The sequence below is a fragment of the Cygnus olor genome, chromosome 6 (assembly GCF_009769625.2).
Source record: "Cygnus olor isolate bCygOlo1 chromosome 6, bCygOlo1.pri.v2, whole genome shotgun sequence".
In the NCBI taxonomy this organism is placed as follows: Eukaryota; Metazoa; Chordata; class Aves; order Anseriformes; family Anatidae; genus Cygnus; species Cygnus olor.
The window spans coordinates 13,004,298-13,013,953 of record NC_049174.1 but is presented as its reverse complement, the minus strand read 5'-3'; the positions used below and the strand labels follow the sequence as shown (position 1 = coordinate 13,013,953).

The 9,656-nt window shown below is 46.9% G+C and overlaps 1 protein-coding gene across 3 annotated transcripts in view; it reads left to right on the top strand.

Annotated features, from left to right (window-relative positions):
• The first annotated feature begins 474 nt into the window (after nucleotides 1-474).
• The window catches only part of CREB1 (cAMP responsive element binding protein 1), a 39,997-nt gene continuing 30,815 nt past the window's right edge, over nucleotides 475-9,656 (top strand). The window contains exon 1 of one of the 3 annotated variants that reach the window (XM_040560719.1): nucleotides 475-937. The gene's annotated coding sequence lies outside the window, so the exon portion shown is untranslated. The remainder of the gene's footprint in view (nucleotides 938-9,656) is intronic. The other 2 variants (XM_040560718.1, XM_040560720.1) reach the window with 2 other exon arrangements.

Below are 9,656 nucleotides of genomic sequence, written 5' to 3'. Positions count from 1 at the left end.
GGGGGGCTTTAGGAGTTGTTGTTGAAGTTGTTTCACCCCGCGGGGGGATGAGGGACGCCCCCCCTGCTCCCGTAACCCCGAGCGGGCCGTGCTGGCGGTGCCCCAGGCAGCCCCTCCTGCTCCGGGGTGTCACGGACTCCTCGGGACCCTTCCCAGCGCGGCCTCGCCCACCGGCTCCCGGAGAGCCCCCCGCGGACCTCTGCCCACCCGGCGCCCACAAGGCCCACGCGTGTCCACCCCGAGGGGCCACAACGCCCCGTGCCGGCTCCCCTGGGCGCAAGCAGCCTCGGGGGCCCGGCGCCGCCCCACCGCTTCGTTCCCTCTTGGGGCCGGGCCCCGCAGCCCCCAGCCCCGTGTGCGCCCCCGGCCCGCCGCCATTTTGTGCCGGGGGGCAGCCGGCGGGGCGGGCCGGGCCCCGGGGCCGGGCGGTGTGAGGTGCGGGGGCGTCCCCGCGCCCCCGCCGTGCTCCCGCTTGGGGCGGTGCGGCCGCCCCCCCGCCCGCCCGCGGGTTTCCGCGCCCCGCGGCGCCGCTGCGCGCCGGGCGCCCGGGGCGGAAGCGCCGTTCGCGCCTTCCCGCGGCCGCTCGGCTCTTTCCGCCTCCCCCTCCGGGGCGCTTCGTTCGTTTCCGCGGCCGCTCGGCTCTTTCCGCGGGGGCCGGCGGCGCGCTCGGCCGTTCCCGCCGCCCGCCGCGCGCTCGGCGGTTTCCGTGAGCGCTCGGCGGTTTCCGTGCGGGCCGCGGCGCGCTCGGCGCTTGCTCCCTGGCTGGCGCTCCTCAGTCGGCCGCTGCCTGCCTGTCGCCGGGCTGGGAGCGCCTGTGTGTGCGCGAGTGACGCGGCGGAGGTGTAGTTTGACGCGGTGTGTTACGTGGGGGAGAGAATAAAACTGCGGCGAGAGCCCGGGCGCGAACGAAAGCAGTGACGGAGCAGCCTGGTAACCGGTAAGAGGAGGACGGCGCCCAGCGAGCAGGGGCGGGGGGGAGGGAAGGAGCCGCAGCCCGGCGGGGCCCCGCGGCCGGCAGCACGGACGCGGGGGCCCGGCCCCGCGGCGCCCGCGGGAGGGGCGCCCGCGCTAAAGATGGAGCCGAGCCCCGCACCGGCCCCGCCGCGAACAAAGGATAATGGCGGATGGGAGACGGCCCCGCCGCCGGCCGACACGGCCGGGCGGAGGCCGCTCCGGCGGCAGCCAGCGGCGGCGCTCGGCTCGGCCCCGGCCCCGGCCCCGGCCCCGGCCCCGGCCCCGGCGGCGGGGCTCGGCTCGCCGCAGCTCTCCGCAGGCTCCGTCCCGGCGCCGCCCGGCCAGCAGGATGTGACCCCTGCGCGGATGTCAGCGCACGCCGCCCGTCCACGCCGCGCCGGCCGGACCCGGCCTCCGGGGGCCGCAGCTGCGGGGCCGGCTCCGCGCTCTGCCGCCGGCACACGGACCTTCCTTCCCCGGGCGGCACCCCCGCGCCCAGCCTGGGGGGCCGCAGCTCTTGGGCAGCAACGAGCGCGAATGACGTGGCAATCGCATCCCTTTTCAAAGGTGCTTTCAGCCGCAGGTGCTTACACCTCTCAAATACATGCACGGATTTTTTGGTTTTTTAGGTCATGCGACTTTTTTTCCCCCAAAACATCCTTTTTTTTTTTTTTTTAACCTATTTTTTTTAACTCTCTCTCTTAAATACTGAAATGCTTCTGAAGCAACACCTGTTACAAAAAAAAAACGACAACAACAACAACAACAAATTTTTTTCTGGGGTTAGAAACAAATTTCCTGCCTATTAAATAAAGGACCAGAGACGTATTTAGGAGTACTGGAGAACCCTTTTCAAAGCTGTTGTAACCACCAAGCACTCCTTGAAATACAGGAATTCCCCATTATCAGCAAATGTAGTTTTTCACATTAAAGTATAAGCCACCAAAATAAGTTTTTATTCAAGATGAATAGCGGTGATTCCTGCGTGTAGATAGGCCTGTCCACTCTGCGTGAATTGCTCTTTTCTGTCCCTCACTTTTTTTGAAATGAAGGCCAAAGGTACTCTACATCACTCTCCGTAATGCCAACACGCAAAGAGGGTTTCTAAAGTTGTAATTGATTAGTAGACGCCTGTGGACTTCACGGAGCAACGTAGCTGTTAATAGCGATTAAACAAAGCGTAGTGGCTGGTGTATTTCATTCATTCTCGGTTTGCTGAAATATGCACTTTTTAAATACAGAAACGTGTCATTAAATCCTTGCATGTCGTTTTTCTGTAGCTTTAGAGACACAACACCTTATTTATCCCCAAAACATTCTGTTTCATAATAGCATAGAGGACTGTATGATCCATATTTTCTAACACATACACCTGCATTTCCTCGTGAGCTTTCTATCCTCACGCATCAGAGGGAAAAGGGAGCAGGCAAGTGGTTGTGTGTTTGCTAAGCATCACTTCCAGGTGACCTAAAATCAAATATTTAAATGTAGAAAAGAAGAGTATAATAATTTTTAATTCCATCGATAGAGCATAAATATTAAAATGACTACTCCCAGCTTTATATCTGGGTCTGCCACAAGTTGTCTGTATCTGATTTATATTATTCCCCTCCTCCCCCACCTTTGGTGATAAGGGTGCTTACTTTCCTGGGTGGAAAAAAAATGGTTTGAAAGGGGAGAGTGGTCTGTCGATCAAGAAAATTTAGAAACATCTAATTTAGACTGTCAAGTCATCAATCTGTCCGTGTCCTGGAAGCTTGCACCCGTGTAGCTATTGCTGGACCTGATATCAAATATAAAATATTCTGTAGTAGTTCATCTTACTGCATTCCTCTGCGGTAAGAAGTGAACAGCCTCTTGCCTATGTGCCGCTACAGCTCTGTAGGTGCAGATTTTGATAGTAGACAAGGCCCTCGTGAGGAATTTCTGTTGACACCCTTGTGAAACAAATGGGATATTCACACTTCACCTCTATTTTAGGATCTCTGTAAGCAAGTGGAGATCAGTTACTCATGCCACAGGTCTCAAGGCTTTTTTGCAGCGAGAAGGCCTTGCTAGCGTTCTGCATGTAATCTAAAGTTAGTTTCATGGAAAATGACAGTAACGCTCATCAACAGAAACAACCCCGCTGAATTCGGCTGGAGCTCTCTGCTGCTCTGCCTGCGTACAGCTGAAGTTTCGTGGCAATGCTGTGATTTTTCTCTAAATCAAAAACGGTGTTGCCTCATCTGCAGTCCGTGTGGTGACACTTCATGGTGATTATAAGAACCTGACCGCTCTGTGGTTAGCAATTTTCTTTGCATTTCTGCCAGCATTAAGGCACTGACACCTGGTCTATTTTTCAAAACTTTTGAGTCGCTTGATAGTGCTGCAGTTACAAAGGTGAGTGAGAACAAGCACAACACCTTCCATTCTTGCATGTTTCTGAAACAGCCTTGTGCACTGTTGTGCAGGAGATAGACGAACATGTGGCTGGGTCTAGTTGCTCTTTTAGGTTTGCCAGGTAAAACAGCATTTGCAAACAGACGAGGATTTTCTCATTTCATGCTGCTGCTGTCTTTTTTTTCTGGCAGCGCTAGGTTTAGAGAATCTTGTGAGAAGTGGAGGGAATAAAAAACTGCAGGTGGTGGAAGAGTGTCCTAATGGGAGGGGGTAAAGGGTTTGAAAGAAGTGTGTTCCTGTATGTATGCATGTAAATTATTTATATTATTTGATTATTTATATATTTACTTATATTAGTATTTATATTATTTAATTATTTATATATATGAATTTACATACATGTGATTTTAAAACAATATGGATTTTTTTTATGTAGTATCACAGTGAGCCAAATGCATAGTACGGGGATTTTTTTTTACCCCTTAAGATAATAAGCATACCTCTTTTCTCTTGAGAGTGTTTTCAGACCTGATCTTTATCATAAATCTGAGACCATTAGGAGAAAGATGTAAAAATAGTTCCGAAGATATAAGAGTCCTGCCAATTGCTCTTCTGGATTTCATGACGTGTCGGTTTGGTCTCTCAGACTAGACAACACCAGCTACTTTAGATAAAGCTGCAGAAAGCCTTACAATGAACTATTTTAAAGCTACCTTCTGGCAGGAAAATGAAACAAAGATGTCTCCCCTTGAGGTTTTCACACTTTTTGGAGGAGAGAGTTTAAGCGATGTGTAAAAATCTCTCTCTGATCCTCTAAGCGTTGTTCCAGTGACAGCTTGGTTGGTCAGTGGGGTTTATCTGTAAAACTTGTCTCTCCAGTTTGGAGGAACTGTAAGTCTGGGTTGTGTTTTCCTCTTCTGGCAGAAACTTTTTGAGATAGCTTTCTAAACTTAGCAGGTTCTTTTCTTGAGCAGAGACTCACCTGGGGAACAAGGAGCAGTACAGTAGGGTAGCCTGAGAAATCCAGGGATGTCCGAAGTTTGCCTACTGCCTCACAGACCGAAACCATGGTTCCACGTACATTTTTTGGACAGTAATATTGGCTTAAGCACCTCCACATCTGGTGATTTGTTCAGTCTTCTCCACTGCCCTGTCACAAACGTTTGGGTCGCTACATGGTAAAACTGGCTGAGGAAGTGAGCCTTGGGGGGCTGGATTAATTTTCCCCGGCCCGTTCCCTTCCCTGCTTGCTGCACAGTAGTGGTGCCAGCATGATCAGGGGAAGGGACGAGACTGCAATGAGCAGGAAGATAGGGGCAGCCTGAACGGCAGCGCTGCTAAACGAGAAAATGCAGCCTGCATAAGGCTTTTAAATTACGGCCGTGTTCATAACCAAATTGGATCACATGGATGCTGTTCTTTTTGCTGCAGCACTGGGTCATTTAGCTAAGTTTCAGTTTTTGTGTGTGTTAGATGAGTACATCAATGAACATGAGCAGCAACTGTTCCTAAACTTTAGTACCATGTCCACATACTGTTTGATGCACTACCTATTTGCTTGTGTGCGTTAACAACTGTTGTGCTCACTTCCTCAGTCCTGTTCTCACGTGCTTTGTTGTTCGTCTGTTCCATCTTCTACCCTTCTGTCTCTGTCCTCTGCAGCGCCTTGCTGTGATCTTAATCATTTCTCCAGCGACTCTACAACCTCCTGTCACATTTCGGCTCCAGTATTGCATGTGTTTTTCTGGTAGATGCTACCCTAAGTCTTCTCTCATTCTCTACTGCTGTTCAAAGAGCAATCCAATTTTGTTTTCCCCTGCACCTTTCCTAGGGCTGAATGTGAAATCTCTTCCCATCCAGCTGATCTTCTATACCCTGTAGAATAATAGGTGAGAAACATCATTTTCTTGCCTTTCTCTGATGACTCTTCCTCTGGCTCTGTATAGCTGGCCCTGCCTCAAACTCTGCTGGTGCCTGTCCGCTCCTCCAAGTGCCTTGGAATATGCACAGGGTTTGTAAATTTAAGCCTTTGTAGACTGCAGAGAGCTTTCTCTTAATAAAAGCCTGGGGCATTACTATAAAAGTAGGACCCCTGCCCCTCTTCATGAAACTCAACCAAATTTTTCTCTTTTGTGCTGATAGGAAAATTCTGGGCAATAGCAAGGGAGGGAAGATGTGAAAAAGGGCAGTGTGTGGTAACACCACAGCATAGCAGCAGCAGCAGTCTGTTTCTCTGTTTTCCTCTGAGCTGATAGAACTGTATGTGGCTCTCGAGACAGACATCGTACTCCTTCCCTTTCTCCTGCTGCTGGTTGTGTGGTGTGCATCCGTCCCTTCTGTTGGCTGTAGTGCTGACTGTACAGCTTAACGAGCCGGTTCAAATCACTAACCCGGGGGAAAGCTGTACTCTTGGCAGGTTAGTTTTCTGTTGCATGAGCGAGCTGTATCAGTTGGTGATGGAGATCCTGCTAGCACCAGCTCTGGTACAAATTCGCAGTGAGAGCACAGAAAGAGGAAGGAGGCACACAACTTTCTCCCTTCAGCAGCAGAGAGCTGGGTCGCTGTGCCCATCTCAGGGAGCTGCAGCACATCCTTGTTTCTAGTGGCAGAAGGAGGAGTCGGCTCTGCCCATGGCGATCAGAGCCACGTCCGTTTGCCTTTGCAGCTAGGAAAGCTGTATCACAGTAAGTGTTTCAGTTGAAATTAAATAGAAACTGAGAGGAGAGTTTCTCTCTTTTGAAAGCCTTGTGAAGCTGTGTGGTTGAACTAGCTACTCCTCAGCAAAGGTAGGCGTTAGTCTTCTCAGAACATTGGATCAGCATTACACAGGATAGTTTTAACCAACCCTGATTTGAAAGACGAAACTCCAGAAGGGGTTCAGGTCCGACACCTCAGTGTAAATCCTGCCATCCGTCCCAAGGCACCTGGGCAGTGAGCTGGCTGCAGTTTCACTGTCACTGCAGATAAATGCTTTGGCCTCTCCTCCTGATTTTAAAAGTAACAATTGTGGCTGAAACTACTAGCATGAAAGCTGTAGTAAGAGGTTAATGTGGATTATATAACTAGTGCATAATATTCTGAGCTGGGTGGAGGAGGAGGCATGTTACCTGCTGCAAACAACTGCTTTGTTGGAGATGGAGCTGTTTGAAAAGCGTGGCGCTCTGCCCAGTCCTCAGCGAGCTTGTGTAGACTACACAAGAACTAATCAGCCTAGTTTTAGCCTCCCACTCATAAGGAGAGTCATCAGCAAAACAGTAATACTCAAATTACAGAATATATGTTTTCTTCAGCATGTCTGTTCATTTCCTACAGTCTTAAGACACCTGTGTCCATGATCTGATCTCCTTTACTTCCATTGGTGGGTGAGGCTTCAGCAAGAGCAGGCTCTGCTTTCACCTTCTCTGTTGCTGCTCCCATGCCACTAGTACTGGTACAGCTGCTTGCGATGTGAGGTGAATTGGATCAGAGAACAGGTCCATGTTGAAGATATTTTGTGTTTTCTGGTCTGTTTGCAGTCCAAATTGGTTCCCCAGCCCCCTTTACTGCACAGCCTCACAGACAGCTCTAAGGGTGGAAATGAAAACAAATAAGGAGGAAAGCAGAGCTGGAGCTGGCAGTGCTACCATCGGAAATGCTTGTAAGACCATAGTTGCAGAAAGCAAAATAGAGATTTCTTTTGTGTGCTAATGCACTTTTGTGTACGAATGTAAGGCACAGATTCTCTTTCTTTCACTGGCCCTTTTTGCTTCATCGACGGCTCCCCCCGTTGCTTATTCAGAGTCATTGTTCTGCATTTCAGAGTTACCAGCAAGTCAGATCTCTGTTCCAGCAAGAGAGCTGCGTTGCCCACAGGTAATGCAGTTCTTAACTCTGCTTAAGTATCTGAGAACCAAGATAAATTATTCTTGGTTATGGAGATGATACTTATGCAGAGCATATCTGCCTGGCAGGCACGGGAAAGATCCTTCTCATTTTAAATTTTCCTGCACTGTCCATGCAAATATAAAATACATAGAAAATAAACCAGAATCCACTGAGTTGATAACATTGCTACAATATTTGGTCATGGTTTAAGTTCAGTTGTTTTTTAGGGAGAGGGTATGTCATAGATGTAATTTTGGTACATTAAGCAAGATAAGGTGTCTTCTATTCCTTCAAGACGAGTGCTAATTGACCAATTGACTAACAATGATTTCAGTATAACTAGGAAAGCCAGAACAATTTTAGGATTTAACGTATTTTCAAGTCTGAGCGGTGGCTTAAGCCCCAAATCTTTCCGTTTTAATGTTGCAATAAATTTTGTGAATAGGAAGCATTCAGAAGCTGGACAAGGACAAGGTTTGTAAGGAAGCGCTGTTTTTCTTGTGCATACCTGGGCATGTTCTACCGTAACACTTCAATTAGAGAAAATTCAAAGGCTTTCACTGTAGAGCATTAAAGCAAAGATGAGTCTATACTGTCTGTTAAGAAAGAAACAAAGCTATTACAACAAAAAATATGTTGCTTCTGCAGATAAAGGTTATTTTGAATTTGTTTCAGACGTTTGACTTTATATCTGGTAATTATGAGCTTTGTATAAATAATTCAGTCTTATTTTCAGATGACCAGTTCTAATGATAATCTGTTAATAAAACAGTGAAGACATCGGTCTGAAACATACATTTTGTTGTGTTTTCTTTCTGAATTCATTAAAAGTGGTGGTGTTTTTTAAACAAGGCTTCCTGGTATTTCCAAGTTATAGAACTTTGTGTTCTTTTACTGTGGGTTGAACTCTAGAAGTGCCACATGATCCAAGCAACGATTAGAATTAACAATATATTTTTTAATAGTTTACGCTTATAAAACTTGAAGCGTAAATATCTGAAGTAGCATTTTTAACACATTAATCCTTTAGCTACTGACATTCACAAGTGGGTTACAAACATTTGGAATGGAGCCGTCCATTCTTGTCAACAGACAGAGTCTCAGCACAGACACAAATTACTATATAAAATTTTCTTGTCAAGTTTAATTACATGTTGATAATACCTAAACCTCCCTATTTGGCCCTCAATTTCTTAACTGATTGATAGTTCTCTGAGAAAGAAGAATGATAAGAAAAAAGATACAGTCTGTCACCTTGGAATTTCCAACATCTGACCCTTTTCGATTTGCAGTGTTTTGCTGAGGTGACCTAGTATTTAAACCTCAGGCTTTTTATTTCATTTTTACATGAAAAACACAAGTGGATGATGAAATTCAGGTGTCTAATTTAATGTTTTAAGTGACCAAATAAAGAGCTGACAGTTGCCCCCCATCATTATAGGATGGGAAAGGAAACTTTTACTTGATTCATGGGAAAGTCCCCTGAATTTGTGGGACTTTCCAGTAGATAAAGTTTCTTAATATAAAGTTAAATTTATGTTATGTTAGAATGTCATCTTTAATCACTGTAATCTCTAAGAAGCTTCAGTCCAGTCTTAAAGTACACTATTCTGGTAAGTGTATATTAATATTTTTGTATGATAAAGTTAACCCAGACACTGAAAATGAGCTGTGAAGCTCACTGAAAATGAGCTGAGGAAGTGAAAGATTTCAGGTAATAATAAACATGTGTTTCTATGGATATCTGTCTTTGTCACATTCCTACATATGCTTCCTTAAATCATACCTGGTATGTAATTTAAATTATTACATTTAAGGAAACACCTGTAGTGAGACGATTCCTTTCTCTGCTACAGCTGCAAGATTACTTCTGTGTTGCACTCTTGGCCTTTGGGCTTGGAGCACTCTGGTTAGCCAGACTGGTGTGACTCTGTGTAATGATCTATTTTTATTTTATTTTTTTTATTTTTAGTGTGTCATGCCTGATCTGCTCCGAGCACCAAAAGAGAGATGGATGATCTTTATGTAATTTCAAAGTAGCCATAGGTGTCCACTTAAGTATTTGTTAGTGGACCCAGTGATCCAGAATATGTGAATGTCTTCTGCATATTTTAGAGCAAAGCCCATGCAGGAAGTACTATTATTAAATACCCTTGTGCTGACCCCATGACATCATTGTCCGAATTCACATTTTCTAAGAGAGTACTCTGTTGAGCAGCCAGTCGTTGCTGCAGTAATTGTTTGCTGAGAACAAGTTTAGTAGTTTCCCTACTGCAGAGACAGCTGTGCACTGAACACAAATGTGCGTAGTGTCTCCCTGCAGAGTTCCACACTGCTGCATGTTTGGGATTGCCACGGTTCCTTCAGCTGGTGCCTCTGAACTGGGATGTTTAAAGGTTGCTTGGCACATGGACAAAGATCCTTGCAACACATCAAAATGTTTTCAAATATGTCCT